Source organism: Anolis carolinensis, chromosome 1 (genome assembly GCF_035594765.1).
Source record: "Anolis carolinensis isolate JA03-04 chromosome 1, rAnoCar3.1.pri, whole genome shotgun sequence".
Taxonomy (NCBI): domain Eukaryota; kingdom Metazoa; phylum Chordata; class Lepidosauria; order Squamata; family Dactyloidae; genus Anolis; species Anolis carolinensis.
The window spans coordinates 82710721-82731888 of NC_085841.1; the positions used below are offsets into that span (position 1 = coordinate 82710721).

Consider the following 21168-nt stretch of genomic DNA (forward strand, 5'->3'; position numbering starts at 1 on the left):
TCCTGTCAATTTCTCCACAAGCTCAGCAGTAACGCATTTTATTAGACAGACATAAGAAATCCTGCTTTTAAAAAAGAAATTAAAGGATTCCTCCCCCACCACCACCACATACAATTAATACTATATTCATTTCTAAAGGAGCCCTGTGATAACTGGCCTTCTTTTCCCCTTCAGTAATCATTGTCTAAAAAAAGAAAACCTCCAGGAGCACTTCACTTCTGTCCCTTCTCCTGGCTGGCTGCCCAGTCTCAGTATGATGCTTTTAAACCCTTCCCCCTGCATGTTACAAGGTTTCTCCAACATTATTATCCTGTGCAGTGCAGCAGGGAGACAAAGCTGGATGATATGATTCCATTCAGGCAGCAATTCACCAAGGCAGCTTTTCCCCACCCTCCTGTCCTTCTCTTGCTCTGGCAGAACAAAAGGATGCTCATAGCTGTGGCATGTTGATGAAGGTGCGAAAAGGGTCATGGTATATTGACTGTTGTGCACATACAGAAACAAGCAAAAGGATTATCAAGGTATTGTAGCACATTTCTTTGTCTGAGCTTCTTTCATGGGTGAGGAGATCGATCAAAGAGCTCCATGGTTTGTTTTTTGTTGAAATTCAGCCATCACTTCAGTAAGTAAGCAAGGAATGACCAGCTGATCAGGACAGAAGTATTCATTATTAAATAAACATTCACTGTGTTGTTGTCTGTGTGCCTTTCACAGTGAAGCTGACAAAGCCAAATAAGAAATGCAGGATAAAACTTTCCCCAACATTGTACAACAAAGGGATTGATTGTAAATTTACCAAATGACTGCTGCTACGTACATCATTTTCATTGTGCAGCCAACATCCTGTCTATGAACTTATTTAAGTATCTGATGTTTTTGGAATAGGTTGCAGGGGCTATTCTCTTGCCCTTCCAATCCATCTCAAACCTTCGCCAACCAACAGCTGTCAACCCTCAGGAGGGGGAAACTCTTACTAGTAGGAAAGAGAGGGAAGGGGAGACAATTTAGACCATGAAAATATAGCTGCTTGTAGATCCAGGGGAAAGGAAAAGAGAGTGCAATCCATCTATTAGAGTATCCTTGTTTCCCATGAATTTCCTCAGGGGCAGAGCCTCAGGCAGGGCACTTCTGGTTCTTGGAAGAGTCAGCCTTTTCAAGGTGAGGAGAGAGGAGGGCCAGAGGGTCTACAAAATAGCACGTCCAGTTGAAGCTGTATTCAAGTCCAATCAGAACTGTATTCAAATTCAGTCAGATCTATATTCAAGTCCAGTGAGTGTTAAATATTGAAATGATCTTAGAGACAGTTGAACACCATACAAGAAAGAGACAATAAGAAGAAATTTATTTATTTATTTACTGTATTTTACCCCACTCTATCTCAACCCCAAAGGGGACTCAGAGCAGCTTCCAAATTTGCAATAATTCAATGCCATATTAACATAAGACAAACAAAAATATAATATACATTGTGCATTAAATCATGAAAATCATAAAACACTAACATATAAGTACATAAATAAGCTGTTAAAAGATTATACATAATTAAAAATCATAATCTAGAAGCTGTTCCAAACACATTGCCATTCACTTCGTAGCTGTATATAGCCCTGCGCTACTCACCAAACGCTTGGTTCCATAGCCAGGTTATATAGCCATCTGGAGGTGGTACCTAACCCCAATCAGATTAAATCAAATTGATAAAAATATTCAGATCAATGCTGGAGAGGCTGTCAGGAAATAAGCTCATATTTTCATATGTGCTGGTCCTGTAAAATTATTCAAAAATTTTGGGAAAGGGTATTTAAAGAAATAAGAGCAATAATAAAATTATTATACACCAAAATCGGCATTATTACTCATATATGATAATACAATTCCCTCACAAGAGGAGAAGGAAGTGCTTTCTAATTTATTAACAGCAGCAAAATTGTTAACAGCAAAAAATTGGAAGGAAAGAAAGAAAATTCAGAAGAATGGTACAAGGAAATTTAGAACAAATTTGGAACAAATAAAGATTCAAGAGCTTCAGTTAGGCCAGAACTGTGTCTATCTCTCAAAGACATTACTTCTCCTCATAAAGACCTTGTAGTGAGACTCAGGAGGAGGGAAAGTCTAAAATTATTGTCAGTTAATAAATTCCTGTTTGATTCAACTATATAGTCTCCGATCTGTCCCCTGCACAGCCAGTTCACCTTCCAAGTAGTTAAGATAGCATGGCGGCAGAAGAGTCCTCCCACCCCCTCACCCAACTTTTTAAAAATGTGTGATTCTCTGATTTCGATTGAAGGGTATTCTTGTAGATGGGAAGAGGAACAGAGGCATTTTATGTCAGAACAGTGAGATTTTTGGAACACTGTGACTTTTAAAATGACGACATGTCTCCAGAACCAGTGATGAGCAAAGTCACATAAGAGAACTTTAATTGCCCAATTATCCATAGCATCATCAAATCTGAATGCTTTTTGGTTAATTGTTTATGTAGCTTCCTTCACCTCCTTCTACTCCGTTCTGGCAGGAGAAGTCTTTGTGGATTGAAAGTACATTTTTAGATGTCCCAACCAATGATAAATTAGGTTTGCTGTAGAGATGAATCTTGATTATTATTTTTTGAAATTGTTTGGATAGCCTATAGATAGCAAATATGACAACTGATTTTTCCCTCTCTCTGCTGAAATAAAAATGTGAGCATAGTGATAGACCTAAATGTATATAAAAACAAATTTTATTTATTTATTTACTTTATTTATATCTCACCCCTCTCCATGAAGGGACTCAAGGCAGCTAACAACCACATACTTTAATCAATTTAAAACAAAGTAAATATAAAAATAAACGAACAGTTAAAGAGTACTGTGTGTGTGTTAGGTTACAATAAAGTTAGAGTATAATAAATACCATTAAAATGCATTTTAAACCTCACATTCCCACAAGATCCCTCCAAAATTAAAATTATACATATAGTATAAATAAATAAAATAAAGTGGCAAAGGTGAACCCTCTCTGAATAAATCTTGCCAAGAAAACCCTGTGAGAGGTTCACCTTAAGGTTGCAATAAGAAATTACTTCAAGACACACAACAACAACAATGTGGAGAGAAGAGGAGACTCTCTTCCTTAATAAATGTAATAAAAGCAAGACTCAAAATATTACCTTGGGATTTTTGCCCTAGAACAGAGAAACCTGAGGAGAAGGGGGTTCAAGCATGCAAAATCTGTCCAAAAGGAATTGAAAAAGTCTCTTTTCTTTATACTCAGGGTCTGAGAGGTTTGTTTTTCTTTGTTCTTCAGCATGACATACACAGTGTCTTTAGGCACCATGATTATCTTTCCTTTATTGTTTGCCTCGGGCAAAAGGATCATTTACTGTGCCACCCCTTGTGGCTCCCCTGGTATCAGATAACCTACTTAAATACCAGCTATGAAGAAATATGGACATTACACAACCATGTAATGCTGTGCCCACAGTGATCCTTTTAACATCCAAAAATGTGCTCTTCCACCTTCTGCTCCCCTTCCCACCCTGGCGAAGCATCCTTACAAAGCATGCCAAAAGGACAATACGGACAGGAAAGTAGCACAGCCATGACGTGTCTGTTTTTGCACTCCTTGTGCTTGTTTTTCCTCTCTTCTCCAGAGATCCTCTGCCTTAATTTTTCTCCATGATTGCACTAGATTTATTGCTCCAGTAAATTCTGCAAAAGAACAAAAATAATAAAAAAGCATAGGTACTCGAAAACCCTAGGGAAAGCCAGCATGAGATCACCTGACTGCTCAACACTTGCATTACAAGAAAAACATTCCTGAGCCTTCCATTGTTTTGCCACTGCAAATCCTGATGAGAAAAGATTGGGAAATGAGCCCATGTATTTACAAGAGAAAAGGTAAGAGGTATTGTGGCATGTACAAGGGAGTCCTGACTGATCTCTCAGGAATAGACTAGGGAAGTTGAAACAGATATGGAGAATTTGTTTTTTATTTTACAAAAGCTAAGCAGAAGACAATTAATTTTCTGAAGTAGTAGCTGATATACTACTATAAATGTTCTATCCTCCAACATTTCATAGATGAAAAGCAAGACATGTACAGCAGCATCTCAGTATGATCAAGATGGCAAAAAATATTAATGAAGAAGGATGCCCAAGCTTGGATAGGCTTGTTTTACCAAAGTCTACTAAGGGTGCATCTACACTGTCAGGCCCAGTGCTATGCAGTCTTGGAATCTACAGTTTGGTGAGGCACCAGTACCCTTTGGAGAAAAGACTAAAAAACTTGTACATCTACAACTCCCCTGATTTCATAGCATTGGGCCATGGTAGTTAAGGTGGTGTCAAAATGTGTTGTCGAAGGCTTTCAGAATGCATTATTTCTATAGTAGATGAACCATGGGAAAGGCAAGATTCTGCCCTTTCCTCTCCACCATTTATGTGGGAGTGTTTGATCCATACATACACATGGATGCAGAAATATTTCCTCCTCTACAGCAAATGAAAGTCTTCTAGATGGTGGATTTTGACTATTAGAAAGAAATGTAATTGTGAAAAAGAGGTGGTATTCAGGTGTACTGTCATGCACCACAGTCAACTTTGCATGAAAGAAAGCCTAATAGGATCCCTCTTAGTCAACACTATACAATGGATGGATACAACAAAGAATGTAAAGCATGTTGTACATCAAAATGGATAATTCTATGCAGTAGCATCATAAAAGCAAACTGTTAATGGCATCACTAGAGAATTGAGAGATTAAAGCCTCCAAGGGTTTCTATATAACCATGTTCCTCCACTCTCAGGGTATTTTTCTTTCTCCATATATGTTTCCTATCACCTCAGGACTCAGATAAAGGATGTTAATGATCTTTCAGCATGTTTTGGTCCCCCTCACCAGGCTTGTGTACCTCCTTGAAGGCCTGTATAGATTTTTATTCAAGTTTCAATTGTATATTAATAACGAAACCTTGCAAGCTCTCAATTCTTTTGAACGTCCATAGCACCGGTTCTGCTGTAGATGGGACTAACAACATTATTTAGGCCTATATGAAATGGTTACACTTGCAGAATGTCACTTGCACAACCATGAACTGAATATGTCTGTTGTATACATGTGTGTGGAAAGCTATTCTCAACTACCAGCTACATCTGTCCTTCTCCCCATGTGATCTTGCCCCCCTAACTATGAAGGAAGACTTCCAGTCCACATGGACTAAAACAGTAGCAGGTTTCTCCAAAGGACAATTGCTAAGCATGGGATGGGACCAAGCCATTAAGCAACGAATTCAGGACATAAAGCGGCAATCAGACTTAGTCTGCCACCCAGCCTTTATCATTAGAGAAACTAATAGATACCTCACTGCCTCCATGGCTTATCTAACAAATCTGGAGGTGCCTAAACACCGAAGGGCTTTTACCCTCGCAAGATGCCATACCCTTCCATCAGCTGTATTGAAGGGGAGGTATTGGAAGACCCCCTTCAAGGAGAGATTATGCCCCTGTGAGTCCAGACACATAGAAACAACTGAGCATGTGCTCCTTCAATGCACATTCTATAGAGACCTTAGAATTAATCTAATTATACCATGGCTTCTAAACAGGGCCGGCCCTAGGTAATTTTCAAGTGTAAGCTAACAGAATTTTGGTGCCCCCTCCCCAAATCAATCAATGAAATATAAAAGCGTTGGATAAGCAAAAATGTTGGATAATAAGGAAGGATTAAGGAAAAGCCTATTAAACATCAAATTACATTATGATTGTACAAATTAAGCACCAAAACATCATGTTTTACAACAAATCAACAGAAAAAGCCATTCAATACATGGTAATGTTATGTAGGAATTACTATATTAGCGAATTTAGCACCAAACATTAAACTGGGATATAGGGCAGTGTGGACTCAGATAACTCAGTTCAAAGCAGATATTGTGGGTTATTCTGCTTTGATATTTTGGGTTTTATGGCTGTGTGGAAAAGCCCTGAGGGTCCTTCCACACAACCATATAACCCAGAATATCAAGGCAGATAATCCACATTATCTGCTTTGAACTGGATTATATGGCAGTGTAGACTCAGATAACCCAGTTCAAAGCAGATATTGTGGGTTATTCTGCCTTGATATTCTGGGTTATATGGCTGTGTGGAAGAGTCCTGAGGGTCCTTCCACACAGTCATATAACCCAGAATATCAAGGCAGATAATCCACAAGTATGTTTCAGTCTACTTGGAATAAACGAAGCGTGTTTAAGAACCGGTCCAAGAGTCCAGAAGAGCCTTGACTCCCCATATGACCATCATCCCACTTTCTTTGCTAGTTAACTTGAACCCAGTAAGCTTTATTATGCCAATTGTTTGCCTTAGATCAAGCATGAGGCAAATTACAGCCCTTCAGCACTCCAACTCTCACAATTCCTAACAGCCTACCACTTCTTTGCTAGGGAACTGCATTTTCCCTTTTCGGGGCATTTGTGCCCCACTTTGTGCTGGCCATGGGCCGTAATAAAGAAAAATTGATTGACTCCCCCACATGCCAAGATTTTTTATAAAAAATTAGTCTGAGTTTGATGATAGGGACATCCGTAGAGATACCAAGGTGCTTGTTTATAAAGCAATCGTCCTCCCAACCCTGCTCTATGCCTGCGAAACGTGGACCGTCTACAGACGTCACACTGAACTCTTGGAGTGTTTCCATCAGCGTTGCCTCAGAAAAATCCTGCAAATCTCTTGGAAAGACAGGTGGACAAATGCCAGCGTGCTGGAAGAAACAAATACCACCAGCATTGAAGCGATGCTCCTACGCCATCAACTCCGCTGGACTGGCCACGTTGTCCAAATGCCCAATCACCTTCTCCCAAAGCAGGTACTCTACTCCGAACTCAAGAATGGGAAATGAAATGTTGGTGGGCAGGAAAAGAGATTTAAAGATCGTCTTAAAGCCAACCTTAAAAACTGTGCCATAGATACTGAGAACTGGGAAGCCCTGGCCTTTGAGCGTTCTAACTGGAGGTCAGCTATGAACACCAGTGCTGCGGAGTTCGAAGAGGCACCAATGGAGGGCTTAAGACAGAAACGTGCCAAGAGGAAGGCCCGTCAAGCCAACCCTGACCGGGACTGCCTTCCACCTGGAAACCGATGTCCTCACTGCGGGAGTACATGCGCGTCAAGAATAGGTCTCTTCAGCCACCTATGGACACACCCCCAAGACCCCACAACTGGAAGACCATCGTCTCCCAGAAACAAGTCAACTTTTCTTTCTGTCTGCCTTTCTTTCTCTCTTTAGTCAATGTTTTTGTATTGTTTGAAACAACAGTCTGAAAAACCTGGTGTCCTCCACTCTCCTTGCTACTGGATTAGAGGATTAAAATAAAGGACATTTGTATTTATTGATTTAATGAGCAGGGCAAAGGGGGAGGAAGAGTCCCTGGTGATTCAAGAAAGAACAAAAGGTGTTCTCACAGGTACCACCTCCTGGGCACGTCTTTCCTCCTTTCTTGACTTTTCATTCACTGCATTGTTTATATATTTACTTGTCATCTGATGACCCTAGACATTCTGTATTGTATGAGAAGCCATAAAATAACCTCCTGCAGTTATTTCAGGCTTTCTTTTTCAATACATGAGGAAGAGGGAAATAACAAAAGTAAGGAAGACATAGGAAAGGAGATACAGACATGATGATGATGATGATGATGATGATGATGATGATGATGATGATGATAAGTAAGGATAAAGGTTACCCCTGATGTTAAGTCCAGTCGTGTCCGATTCTGGGGGTTGGTGCTCATCTCCATTTCTAAGCCGAAGAGCCGGCGTTGTCCATAGACACCTCCAAGGTCACGTGGCCAGCATGACTGCATGGAGTGCTGTTACCTTCCTGCCTGAGTAGTACCTATTGCTCTACTCACATTTGCGTGTTTTCGAACTTCTGGGTTGGCAGAAGCTGAGGCTAACAGTGGGCGCTCATTCCGCTCCCCGGATTCAAACTTGCAGACCTTTTGGTCCACAAGTTCAGCAGCTCAGTGCTTTAACACGCTGTTCCATCTTTATTTTTGTATCCCACCTCCATCTCCCTGAAGGGACTCGGGGTGGTTAGCACGGGTCCAAGTCCAAACAATTACAGTAAAACAAAATAAAATACATACAAGACATATGACAACAATCCAATAAAATGCTTATACAGTATCAAAGTAAATCAAAACATAGTAAAAATAGCATAATAAAACAAAGCATAAAAACAGTTCAAATTTTTAAACTAGGGTGAGCTGGGCCAAAGTGCAAGGTGTAGAAATTGTAAAACCCGTGAGTGAGGTAGATAGATAAAGTGCTGCATGTAGTAGGAAACTCGGGTGGGATAAACAATGATATTATTCTCAACTGAGGGATGAAATAAAGTACATCAGGAACACAGCTTGACACTGGAATGGAACCTGACATGGGGATTAGTTGTTCAGTCTTCGAAAGCACACCAAAAAAGCCAAGTTTTTTAACTTTTCCTAAAAGCTGCCAGAGTGGGTGCTTGCATTATCTCTCTGGGGAACGAGTTCCAGAGCTGGGGGGCCACCATGGTGGAGGGTTGAGATTAGTGGAGGGAGAGATTAGTGGAGCGAGGAGATTGTGGCTAAGCCAGTTCTCCTGGGAAGAATTGAGGAGGCAGGCATCTGGCATCTCGCTGTTAGCAGCTCATTCTCTTGGGGACTTTTGGGGAGTCACACACCTGCTTGGGGGAAGCTTTTGGACTTCAATAAAAGTTCTGTGCAGAGGATCTCTGTTGCGGTGTCAACTGGACTTCTAATGGAAGAATACATCGTCTCTTGATCCTGTGCTTCTAAGCGGCCCGTTGGCGCACTTACTCTTGAGTAGACCGGGCGTAGCGGCTCGTCCCATGCCAAGTTTGGACTGCGTTTCAGATCCACCACGAATAGCCTTGCCTTGCCTTGCCTTGCCTTGAACCCTGGTTCTGGACTATTATTTCAAGTACTTTCCTAAGGAACTTTGCTCCTTTCCCCACTCAAACTTCCAATAAGTTTGAGTGTGTTTCGGTTATTGGATTTTGGACTTTGGACTCTAATATTAGACATAAAACTTTCATTCTTTGGACTAATTCTGATCTTTTCTAAAAGGTCAACTGTTTGACTATCTACTTTGCTTATATTTGTTTGAAACCTTTATTGATTTAATAAAGATATTAGATTGTATATTGCCCTCTTTGTTGGTTCCCAGTGTTCGCGCTGCCTAGGGGTGTTACAAGAAATTGAAAAATTTCTGTTCCTGGTTTGAAAGTGTTATTTCTTGTTTAAATATGCAGTACATACTTTGAAAGTAGTTGTTATACTCCAAAAACTTTGTTTTCATGGCTGCCACAAATTATCTTGAATTGGTTGAGGCCCAATGAGATATTCATTGAAAAAGTATAGCAAAATGTGCTGCAGGATATCCTGCAAATACATGTTTTTGCAGTTCAATAAATCTTTCACGTTTTTATGATAGAACCAATTAAGAAATGATATTCATAACCCAGGAACAAAAATCATGTTACACAGTGTAATCGGAAGCACCATTTACCTATGGAGGAGACAGCAAATGGGCAGCTGAAGAGTAGAACTAATGGCATCCAAGTTCTCCAGACTTTACCAGTTTCTGAGGCTTTGATGGGCTAGCAAACCCACACAAGGCCCTGAACTTGATAGTGCTGAACATAAAAAGGAGGATGAAAGAAAATGTTGTAATCTGTATTCAATTTGAATTCTAATGTTAATGTTTCATGCCATTGTGGATTTGGTTGGGTTGGGTTGTCCAGTGTAGGATCTTGATCTAAGGTTAATGTGTTCCCATGGTTTTCTTTCTTTATATGTTTGCATAGCATCACTCAAATTGTAATATAGTAATTGGAATGTTGTGTGGTTTCCGAGCAATATGGCCGTGTTCTAGCAGCATTGTATGGCCGTACTGCTAGAACAATGCCATATAGCCTGGAAACCATGCAACACTCCAGTGATTCTGGCCGTGAAGGCCTTCGACAATACAATTATTATAATAATTATTTGATCTATCCTATTAATGATTAATAAAAGGGATCATCTTAGTTCCCTTGCACTTACCTTTCTTGTGGAGGGTACTACTGAACAGTCATTCTCAATTATCTAGTAGTCTGCATTTTAAATATATTTACTACACCACTGCATTTACATGTGCTTAATCCATGCTACTGCAAAAAGTGAGGCAAGTAAGCATTATAGCACATCAAAAGAAAGTGGCTTTGGTGCTTAGTCCATATGATGAGGTATTGTCACCTTTCTAGCCACCCATTAACACAAGAGTGAAAAACCAATGACCTTGCAAATGTTTTACTCTACATAAAAGTGAATAATTGGAGTAATGGTGGTTAGTGTATGGAATGAGTGAGTTTTTACATTTTTTTTACATATTATTGGGAAACTTTTTGTAATCATGGATGTTTTAAAAGTGAGGGGGGGGGCTTTGTGGCTTCAGGAGCCACAAGAATGTGACCTAGAGGCCTCATGCAACCTAGAGTCCACATTCTGACCATCTCTGTTTTAAAATCATAATATAATTTTATGATGGCTTTCTGCATAGAATCATAGAATTATAGAATCATAGAATAGTAGAGTTGGAAGAGACCTCATGGGCCATCCAGTCCAACCCCCTGCTAAGAAGCAGGAAATCGCATTCAAAGCACCCCCGGCAGATGGCCATCCAGCCTCTGCTTAAAAGCCTCCAAAGAAGGAACCTCCACCACAGTCCGAGGGAGAGAGTTCCACTGTCGAACAGCCCTCACAGTGAGGAAGTTCTTCCTAATGTTCAAGTGGAATCTCCTTTCCTGTAGTTTGAAGCCATTGTTCCATATCCTAGTCTGCAGGGCAGCAAAAAACAAGCTTGCTCCCTCCTCCCTATGACTTCCCCTCACGTATTTGTACATGGCGATCATGTCTCCTCTCAGCCTTCTCTTTTGCAGGCTAAACATGCCTAGTTCTTTAAGCCGCTCCTCATAGGGCTTGTTCTCCAGACCTTTGATCATTTTAGTCTGCATATATCATAATTGATGTGGTGAGCACATAGCATAGCGCAAACAAAGCAAGTTATATTTTCGTAGTATAGATATGTCTGTTTAATCTTGGTTGGCTGGATTATAAGTAGTTATCTTTTACTCTGTTCTGTTCAATAAGCCATGCCATATGAGCCTTCATCTATGGCAACTTGGAAAGAGATAATACCTAGGAACAGCACATTTCAAAACACAGCTTTTTAACCCTATTAAATGTTCTTGCTTACCTTCCCCACAGTCCGTTTGCCCTTTAATGGCAAGTCTTGCTGAATCCACGGGGCAAAATCATTACTTCTCAATTATCTTAAGCTGCAGAAGATAACCTCTCTTTCTCTCTCCCTGGTGTTAAAATATGCACATGGATCTGATGTCTAGACAGTTGTGAAATATAGGTGGAGGAACTGCACAAATGCCAAGCAGAAATGCATCCCAAATGAAGTGCTTTTATTACAGAAGTATAATCACTAGGATAACTAATCACATCAATACCACATAGCTAATTAAACCCATTATAGTTACAATTCCCATGGAGGGGAGGTCAGACAAAGCAGCCATCCCCTTGACTCTGCTCTGCTAACAAAAGGCGTAGAAATTAAATAAAGTACACTGCATTTCATTCAGGTTCAAAAGAGAAAAGTTTAACAACTACACAGTAGTTAAACAAAGAAACCCTGAGAAGGCAGGTTGTGGCTGTACTATCGCCCGTGAGATGTTCAAAGGATGGCTCAAAATTTACCTAAGCTGTCTTTAAGGTAAAAGAAATAATCTAGAGAAAACATTGCTTGAACGAATTCGGGGAAGTGGGAAGCAAACAAAGACCTGCTGTCAGACCAAAGAGAACAAAGATCATCTACGAGCTAATACACTTAACAAAGGAATTATTGATGAAGAGGTTTAAAAGATAGAAATTAAGGAGGGTGTGTGATATTCTGCCTGCACATGAAGGAATTGAGTCTGCAATAGAAATGGGTAAAGTTCTTGTTTGTGTTACCTTTTCACTGGTTCTCAGTTTAAGTGGGGACATATGCTGAGAAACTTTGTTCACTCCTATTATTGTTCAGTGCAGAGTAATCTGTCTATTTGCCACTACATCCAATACCTGTGCTTTGATACTTTTTTCTTTATCACAGTTCTTCAATGCCCCCCAAAGAGGTTGCAAGATAAACTGTTTTCATGTGTTGTTGTTATGTGTCTTCTAGTTTTCTCTAAACTACAGCAACCCTATTCTAGAGTTTTCTATTAGCCAAAGAAAGACAAATGTTGTTTTGCTTTCTTCTTTCCCAGAAAAGGTAACAGCCCATCTCTCATACCAATAATAATAAAAGATTCATCAACACCTATTAGCCTCTGCATGACTCTTGGGCCCCACCTACACTGCCTTATAAAATCCAGTTTATCTGCATTTAACTGGGGCCCTTCCACACTGCCATATAATCCAGATTATCAAAACAGATAATTCACATTATCTGCTTTGAACTGGATTATATGCAGGAGCGGCCCTAGGTTTTTCCAGGTGGTAAGCCAACCTAGGACCGCACGCCCCCAGCCCGAAATTGCGGCCCCCCCATCCCAAACTTACCACCGCCAGCGGGCGGCAGCAGCAGCGACCATTGGGTCACTCACCGCAGAACCAGGAAGTAGCTTGTATTCTCACGAGATCTCACAAGATTTCCACGAGATCTCGCAGAAATATTGTGAGATCTCACAGAAATCTCACGATATTTTGCGAGATCTCACGAAATATTGTGAGAATACAAAATACTTCCTGGTTTCGCAGTGAGTGGCCCAGTGGTCGCTGCCGCTGCCGCCCACCGCCGCCACCCGCCGCTGTCGCCACTTCGGGTGCACCCAGGAAGGCGCTGGGCCCGAAGCGGGGGCTTCAGCGATGTCCATGAAGAACCCGACCTGATTAAATGAGCCTACATTTCCATATAATCCAGTTCAAAGCGGATAATCTGGATTATATGACAGTGTAGATCCATCCTTAGTGCAGATCCAGCTAACTACATTTTCTTTCATGTAGGGCCCTTCTACACAGCCATATAACCTAGAATATAAAGGCAGATATCTGCTTTGAACTGAATTATCTAAAGTATTCTGCTTTAATTAGATATCACCTGGAATACTGTGTCCAATTCTGGTCACCATGGTTCAAAAGAGATATTGACAAGCTGGAAGGTATGCAGAGGAGGGAAACTAAAGTGATCAGAGTTCTGGAGACCAGGCCTTATGAGGAGCATCTTAAAGAACTGAGCATGTTTAGCCTGCAGAAGAAAAGGTTGAGAGAAACATGATAAACCAAGTATAATATATGAAAAGATGCCAGAGGAAGAGAGTGCAGGCTTATTTTCTGCTGCCGTGGAAACTACGAGGATTCGGAGGAATAGGTTCAAATTAAAGAAAAAGAGATTCCACCTGAGTATTAGGAAGAAATTCCTAACTATACGAACTATTCAGCAGAGGAACTCTCTGACTCAGATTGTGGTGGAAGCACCTTCCTTGGAAGCTTTTAAACAAAGGCTGGGTGACCATCTGTCAGGGGTCTTTGATTGTGCTTTTCCTGCATGGCTGGAGGTTGGACTAGATGGCCCATGTGGTCTTTTCCAAATCTATTATTCTATGATTCTATGAAGGTGTATGCTGTATCTAAAAGCACCTGAATTGATGTTTGGATTGACAATAGAATCTGAAGCCTAAGGAACTTCTAGTCTTTCATCTCTCTGTCAAGTGAAGCCATTTGGGAAACAGGATTTCACATTCCCTTTCCATATAGGGCCTCTAGTGGCTCAGTGTGTTAAAGCACTGAACTGCTGAACTTGCATACCGAAAGGTCCCAGGTTCAAACTCGGGGAGCAGAGTGAGGGCCCGCTGTTAGCTCCAGCTTCTGCCAACCTAGCAGTTCAAAAACATGCAAATGTGAGTAGATCAATAGGTACCACTCTGGCGGGAAGGTAACGGCGTTCCATGCAGTCATGCTGGCCACATGACCTTGGAGGTGTCTACAGACAACGCCAGCTCTTTGGCTTAGAAATGGAGATGAGCACCAACCCCCAGAGTCGGACACAACTGGACTTAACGTCAGAGGAAACCTTTACCTTTACCTTTACTTCCATATAGGATCTGAAATTATCCTTCATGATACAAAGAAATATTTATTGACTAGCCATGCCAATTTCTAACCCTATCCTAGAAATAGGAGACAAAGAGGACTGGGAATGTGTGTTTATTCTTTCCTTCCACATAAAATGCTGCAAGCAACTCATTGTAAACTCACACTCTGTCCTCACTGCAGCTTTGAGTGATTTCTGCTGCAGTGGAACAGTTTATTCTGTTAAGCACACAGCATTCTTAAAAGTCTTGAGCATGGGGAAGACGCCAATTTATTCTGTTCTGTTTGGAAAAGTTGTTTTGGCAAGCTATTCTGAAAAGTAAAGGACAGGGAAAACGAGAGCCAAAAAACTGAACACATACTCTTTCTGAACAATGACCTGTACTCAAATGTATCATCCTTGAAAACTCACAATTCAGGGAAATCTATATCTATCTATATCTATATCTATAATAAAAGTGAAAACCCATATGTGTGTATGTGGCACGGGTTTCCACTCACACAGACAGACTCTGGGCTCCACAAACAGGCTATAGTTCCCAGTACTGAGGAGCCACCAAGTCATTCCCTTCCACTGACAGCGAGCTTCATGAACATGTAGCCTCAACCCCTGCCAATGTCCTTCCTAAACACTATGGCCCACCACCCAAGGAATGCTTTCATTTGGGGACCATTTCATCCTACATTTGCTTTTTCCTCCACCACAAGCAGGCATCCCAAGGTTCTCCATTAGTGTGAAATTTGCATGACCCCACCTACTGTTCTTCCATTTCAAATCTGTCTGCATAACAAACACAGCAGAACTGAGCAGCAACTAAACTTACTGGAGGAGTTTGGGAATTGACTCCACATGGTGAGAGTTGTCATTCACCCTGCATCAAGTCAGAGCACTGTGACTCCTACTGGAGAATTTAGAGGAGTTGTAGTTCACCTACACCCAGAACGCTATGAACCCAAACAATTATGGGTCTGGACCAAACTTGCCATGCATACCTGATATGCCCAGATTTGAATACTGGTGGGTTTTGAGGGGAATTGTCCTGGACATTTGGGAGTAGTAGGTACTGGGGTGTACAGTTTACCTTTAATGAATGAGCACTTCAAACCCCACCGATGATGGACCAGGACCACACTTCGCACACAGAGCCCCCATAACCAACAGAACATATTGGACAAGTTTGGGGAAAAGGGAGTTATAGTTCACCTGCATCCAGAGAAAAAGTGACCTCCACCAACAATGGACCAGGACCAAACTTCGCACGGAGAAGCCTCATGACCAACTAAATATACTACACGGGTTTGTGGGAATGGGCCTTGATTTTGATAGTTGTAGTTCACCTGCATTCAAAGACCACTGAACCCAGCCAAAGAGGGATCTGGACCAAACTTGGCTCACAGACTAAATATTGCCTGCTGTGGATACTGACAGATGTTTTGGGAATCTAGAAGTTGTAGTAGTTCACCCCCATCCAGAGAGCACTGCAGCCAGACTGTAACACTCCTGGGCGGCGCGAACACTGGGAACCAACACAGAAGCCAATAACAATATAATATCTTTATTAAAGCAAATAAAGTTCCAAATGGAAATAAGCAGCAAAGTAAAAGTAGCAATTGACCTTCCAGAAAAGATCAAATTTAGTCCAGTAAGATAAAGTGTTATGTCCAGTATTAGAGTTCAAAATCCAGAAACTGAAACACACTCTAACTCTATCTGAGTTTTGAGTGGGGAAAAGAGCAGGGAGCAAGAAGAGTCCTTTAGAATAAATGTCCAAATCAGGATTTCAGGGCAAGGCAAAAGTAAATGTTCAGGAGCTGAAACGCAGTCCCAACTACGCAAGAAGGTAAACCAACACCCGGTCTATTCCAGAGTAAGCGCACTGTCAGGCCACTTGGAAATCAGGAACGAGAGAGGACGATGCTTCCCAGTCAGAAGTTAAGTTGACACCGCACCGAAGGTTTTTAGCGCAAAACTTTTATGGAAGTTCATAAGCTCCCCCAGAGCACGTGCTGGACTCCCCAATTCTTCCCAAGAGAACTAGGCTAGTCACAATTGCTTCGCTCCGCTAATCTGGCGCTTCGTCGTAAACTTTGCTTCTGAGAACGGTCTGTTTTCAGAAAAGCCCTTCAATCAAACAGTAAACCATCCGGAGAACCCGGGAGAGGCTGCACAGTCTCAAGGGCGACCTTAATTGGATCTGGCACGGAAATGTCAACAGTAGGCATCTGGAAAGGAATTGAATCTTGCTGACTTGGGAAAAAACCCGTCTTCTTCCATTTGGTCAGCAATGGCCGCGGGATCAAGGGCCAAAGGTGCCTGAGACATCACACTGGCGATGACCACCCAACGACAGATCTGGACCACACTTGATACACAGATCCAAAATGGCCACCTTTGAATACTGACAGGGTTTGGGGAGGATTGACCCATGATTCTGGGAATTGTAGTTCACCCACTCCAGACTGAGAATACCTAACATTCAAATACAAAAAAATGCCTTTTTCAATTTACCCGGGCATCGCTGAGTCCCTAAGCTAGTATAAAATGAAAATAATAATAATAATGATAATAATAATAATAATAATAATAATAATAATAATAATAATAATTTTTGTAATAATAATAATAATAAAACTTTATTTATACCCCGCCACCATCTCCCCAACGGAGACTCGGGGCGGCTAACATGGGGCCATGCCCAGAGCAATACAATATAATAAAATATAAAAACAACATATCATAGCACCATTCAAAATACAATAAATAATAATAAACAGAACATCAAGAAATCAAAAAACAATAAAACAAGGGCAGGCCGCGTGAACACAAAGATAAAACCCGGAGTGAGAGGGACAGAGGGGTACTCCACTATGGGCAGGGACATTTGGAAGTGGGGTAATCTAGAGGATAGATGTTCGGAGGGGAGTAACACGGAGATATATAACAGAAATTAGTCACCGAAAGCACAGCGGAAGAGCCATGTTTTCAATTCTTTCCTAAAAGCTAACAGAGTGGGAGCTTGCCTAATTTCAGTAGGTAGTGAGTTCCACAGTCGGGGGGCCACAGCAGAAAAGGCCCTCTCCCTTGTACTTACAAGGCGGGCCTGGGATATAGACAATGGTGATAACAGGGCCTCCCCGGATGATCGCAAAGAACGGGCAGGTTTATGGAAGGAGATACGGTCACGGAGGTAGGTGGGTCCCAAACCGTTTAGGGCTTTATAGATGATGATCTGCACCTTGAATTGGGACCGGAAGATGAACGGCAGCCAGTGGAGCTCCTTAAACAAGGGAGTGGATCTCTCCCTGTAACTTGTCCCTGTTATTAATCTGGCAGCCGAGCATTGGACCAATTGTAATTTCCGGGCCGTCTTCAAGGGAAGCCCCACGTAGAGTGCATTACAGTAGTCCAGTCTAGAGGTAACTAAGGCATGGACCACCGTGATCAAGTCAGACTTCACAAGGTATGGTCGCAGTTGGCGCACAAGTTTGAGTTGTGCAAAGGCCCTCCCAGCCACCGCCGACACCTGTGCTTCAAGCGTCAGCGCTGAATCCAGGAGGACCCCCAAACTGCGGACCTGTGATTTCAGGGGGAGTGCAACCCCGTCCAGCACAGGTTGCCACCCAATACCCCGATCTGCCGCACGACTGACCAGGAGGGCCTCTGTCTTGTCGGGATTGATTCTCAGCTTGTTCCTCCTCATCCAGTCCGCCACAGCGGCCAGGCACTGGTTCAGCATCCGAGGGGCTTCCTTGGAATCAGATGGAAATGAGTAGTGGATTTGCGTGTCATCTGCGTAGAGATGGCAATGCCCTCCAAAACTCCGGATGACCTCTCCCAGCGGTTTCATGTAGATGTTAAATAGCATGGGGGATAAGATAGACCCCTGCGGAACCCCACAGGTCAATGGCCAGGGGTCCGAGCAGGTGTCCCCCAGCTTCACCATCTGGGAACGGCCCTCCAGGAAGGACTGGAGCCACTGCAAAACTGTGCCACCAAGCCCCATCCCAGAGAGCCGCCCCAGAAGGATACCATGGTCGATGGTATTGAAAGCCGCTGAGATATCCAGGAGAATCAGCAGGGTCACACTCCCCCTGTCCAGCTCCCTGCGGAGGTCATCCACCAAGGCGACCAGAGCCGTCTCGGTACTGTGCCCAGGCCTGAAGCCAGACTGCGAGCAGTCCAGAAAATCGGTGTCATCGAGAAACCCCTGGAGCTGCGTGGCAACCACCCGCTCCAGCACCTTGCCCAAGAATGGGAGATTGGAGATTGGTCTGTAATTGTCACAAACCGATGGGTCTAACGAGGATTTTTTTAGTAGCGGTTTTACCACCGCTTGTTTAAAACAGGATGGAAATGACCCCTGACCCAAGGAGGCATTTATTATCGCCACAAACCACTCCAACAACCCATCTTTGGCCAGTTTAACCAGCCAAGAGGGACAAGGATCCAGAGCGCAAGTGGTCGCCAGAGGGACTCGGGGCAGCTTACAGATATAAAACCAGCATACAATATACAGTTTTACAAAATACCTGTAGCAGAATATCAGGGACAGGATACTAGCTTATGATCTTAGCTTTAACTATTGTACATTTAATTTATATGCATATATATGACTAATATAAGATTTCCAAAGTCTGACATTACCTAAAACTCTGGTAAAGTCATTTTATATTTAAAGCTTGACTAAGCTTCAAATTTCAGATTCATTACAATGGTATTGTGTTTTATCAATACCTGAATTGCACCAAGAAACCACCACCCGGAAGACAGGCAACTGATACATTTCACATGGTGGAGCCATTCAGCTTAGCTTCCAAAATCTGTTTTGATAGTGTTTCCAGTTGGTTAATCAGAAAAAAATCAGAAAAAACCTACCACCTCTTCATACAACCCTTTTGGACCATGACGTTGTGCCGGCAATCACCGGCAAGAGGGAAGGTGTGCGGGGCAGCTCACGGTGCCCCGCACACTCTTCCTCCTTACCTCATCACATGGTAGGGACAGGACTGGGTGCGTTGGCACCCTGTCCCCATCCCCATCAGATGAGAGAAAGGGCAGCAATGCATGGCAACGCCACCCTTTGCCCCATCATATGGGGGAAAGCAGAGGAAAGTGTAGGTAGCTTCACTACTTTCCTCCCTGTAGTGATGGAGGAAGCATCTTTTGGCACTTCCCCTCCACTTTGAGAGGAATGTGGGTGGGGTCTGCCACGCGTCATGTGATTGTGCACGGTGGGTCCTATCCTTGCCACAAAACAAAATGGTAAAACGGGGCAAAAATGCCCCATGTGAAGAGGTCCCTAATCAAGATAAGTTAACATGATCACATTTTCACAGTAGTAAGATAAGTTTAATATATACTTGCTGAGGTTGACCACAGTAGACAATCATCCCAGTTATTGATCACATAGCCAGTCACTGATAGTTGCAGGGGCAGGAGGTGTTTCAATGGCCTTGGCTACAGAAAATCAATAGTTCAATTCCCACTATCTCCATATCCAGCTAGGAAAAAAGTCCAGCTTGAAAGTCAGAATAGCTAGCATCTGTCAATAATACCGGGCTAGATGGTCCAATAGCCTGACTAGTTCTATTGACCAATCTCATTAGGCAAAAGCTAAGATATTGTTCATTTGTTCAGTTGCTCCCAACTCTTTGTGACCTCATGGCCCAGCCTAGGCCAGAGCTCCAGGTCAGCTGACAGCTCCTTCAAGTTCAAGCCAGTCACTTCAAGGATACCATCCATCCATCTTGTCCTTTTTTATTTTTTTTATTTTTCTTTATTAATACATCACAACAATTAACTATTTTTGCCATACATAACTTATTTCAGTATACATTGTTCCAAAGGTAACTATTTCTTAAATGACATTTTAAACAGTCCTTAGAAATGTATCACCCTCCACCCCCGCCCTCCCCCCATACCCCCCACCCCCCTGGAACAGCCATTCAAAATATTGTCAGTACATCAGTTTAATTGTATGAAACGCCAGGTTCAAGGTGCGATATCTTTCGTCTCCGTCCATTTTGTCGATTAGCACAGTCGATTTTCTTAACCAGTCTTGATCTTTTAGACTATTTGTATATATATTTTTCCTTTTGAATGATGAAGTCGTTAATTATATATTCTGATATATAAGCCCACCAGGTTTCTACATCCCATTTTGTATCATCCCTCCATCCTCGGGCTATCATGGCTTGTGTTGCGGCTGTCATATATTTTAGAATCTCAGTTCAATTGTCCTTGATTAAGGTAAGATATGAACAAAATAAAATAAACTTACCACTATGTGCCTCTAACCATTAGTTGAATCGGTTGTCTGGGAAAATACGGTTCATTCAATGGTAATGTGACATTAGACATTAGATAATAATCTCTGTGCCATTCCCGGTGGCATGACTTGAAGGCTGGGTTGCTGACCTGAAGGCTGCCAGGTTCGAATCCAACTCGGGGAGAGCACGAATGAGCTCCCTCTATCAGCTCTAGCTCCATGCGGGGAGATGAGAGAAGCCTCCCACAAGAATGGTAAAAACATCAAAAACATCCGGGTGTCCCCTGGGCAACGTCCTTGCAGATGGCCAATTCTCTCACATCAGAAGAGACTTGCAGTTTCTCAAGTCGCTCCCGGAAAAAAAAAACCAATTCTCTTTATGAAGCTGGATAGGGGCTTACCTTATCAAAAATCTGCAGAAACTACAAAATATTAACCGTCTCTTTCTAACCTACCAGCTATACCATTACAGGTGGTTAGATGCTTTAGTGATGAGGTAACACTTGGTAAAGAGTTGTTTCTATTTAACTAGCCCAATTATCCCTTGTTATATACACAATTCACAACACAGTTCACATTTTATATATTCAACTCAATTTTAGCAGTTTTCTCTTGGTCTGGGAAAATCAAGTTTGGGTTATGTCATGACTTCAACATGCATTAGAGCCATCCATGCTGTGAAGTGACCATCTGATTACTGTTATCATGAGACCAGATGGATTTCTGAGCACACGATGAGAT

At 42.2% G+C, this 21168-nt stretch overlaps 1 long non-coding RNA gene across 1 annotated transcript; it reads right to left on the reverse strand.

The window, feature by feature from the left end:
• Positions 1–1330: 1330 nt before the first annotated feature.
• LOC134298331 (uncharacterized) lies at positions 1331–19941 on the reverse strand. Its single transcript, XR_010005343.1, has 2 exons — positions 19520–19941; positions 1331–3692 (listed from the first exon to the last, which is right to left on the reverse strand). It is a non-coding gene; the product is annotated as an uncharacterized LOC134298331 (long non-coding RNA).
• Between the last annotated feature and the right edge of the window lie 1227 nt (positions 19942–21168).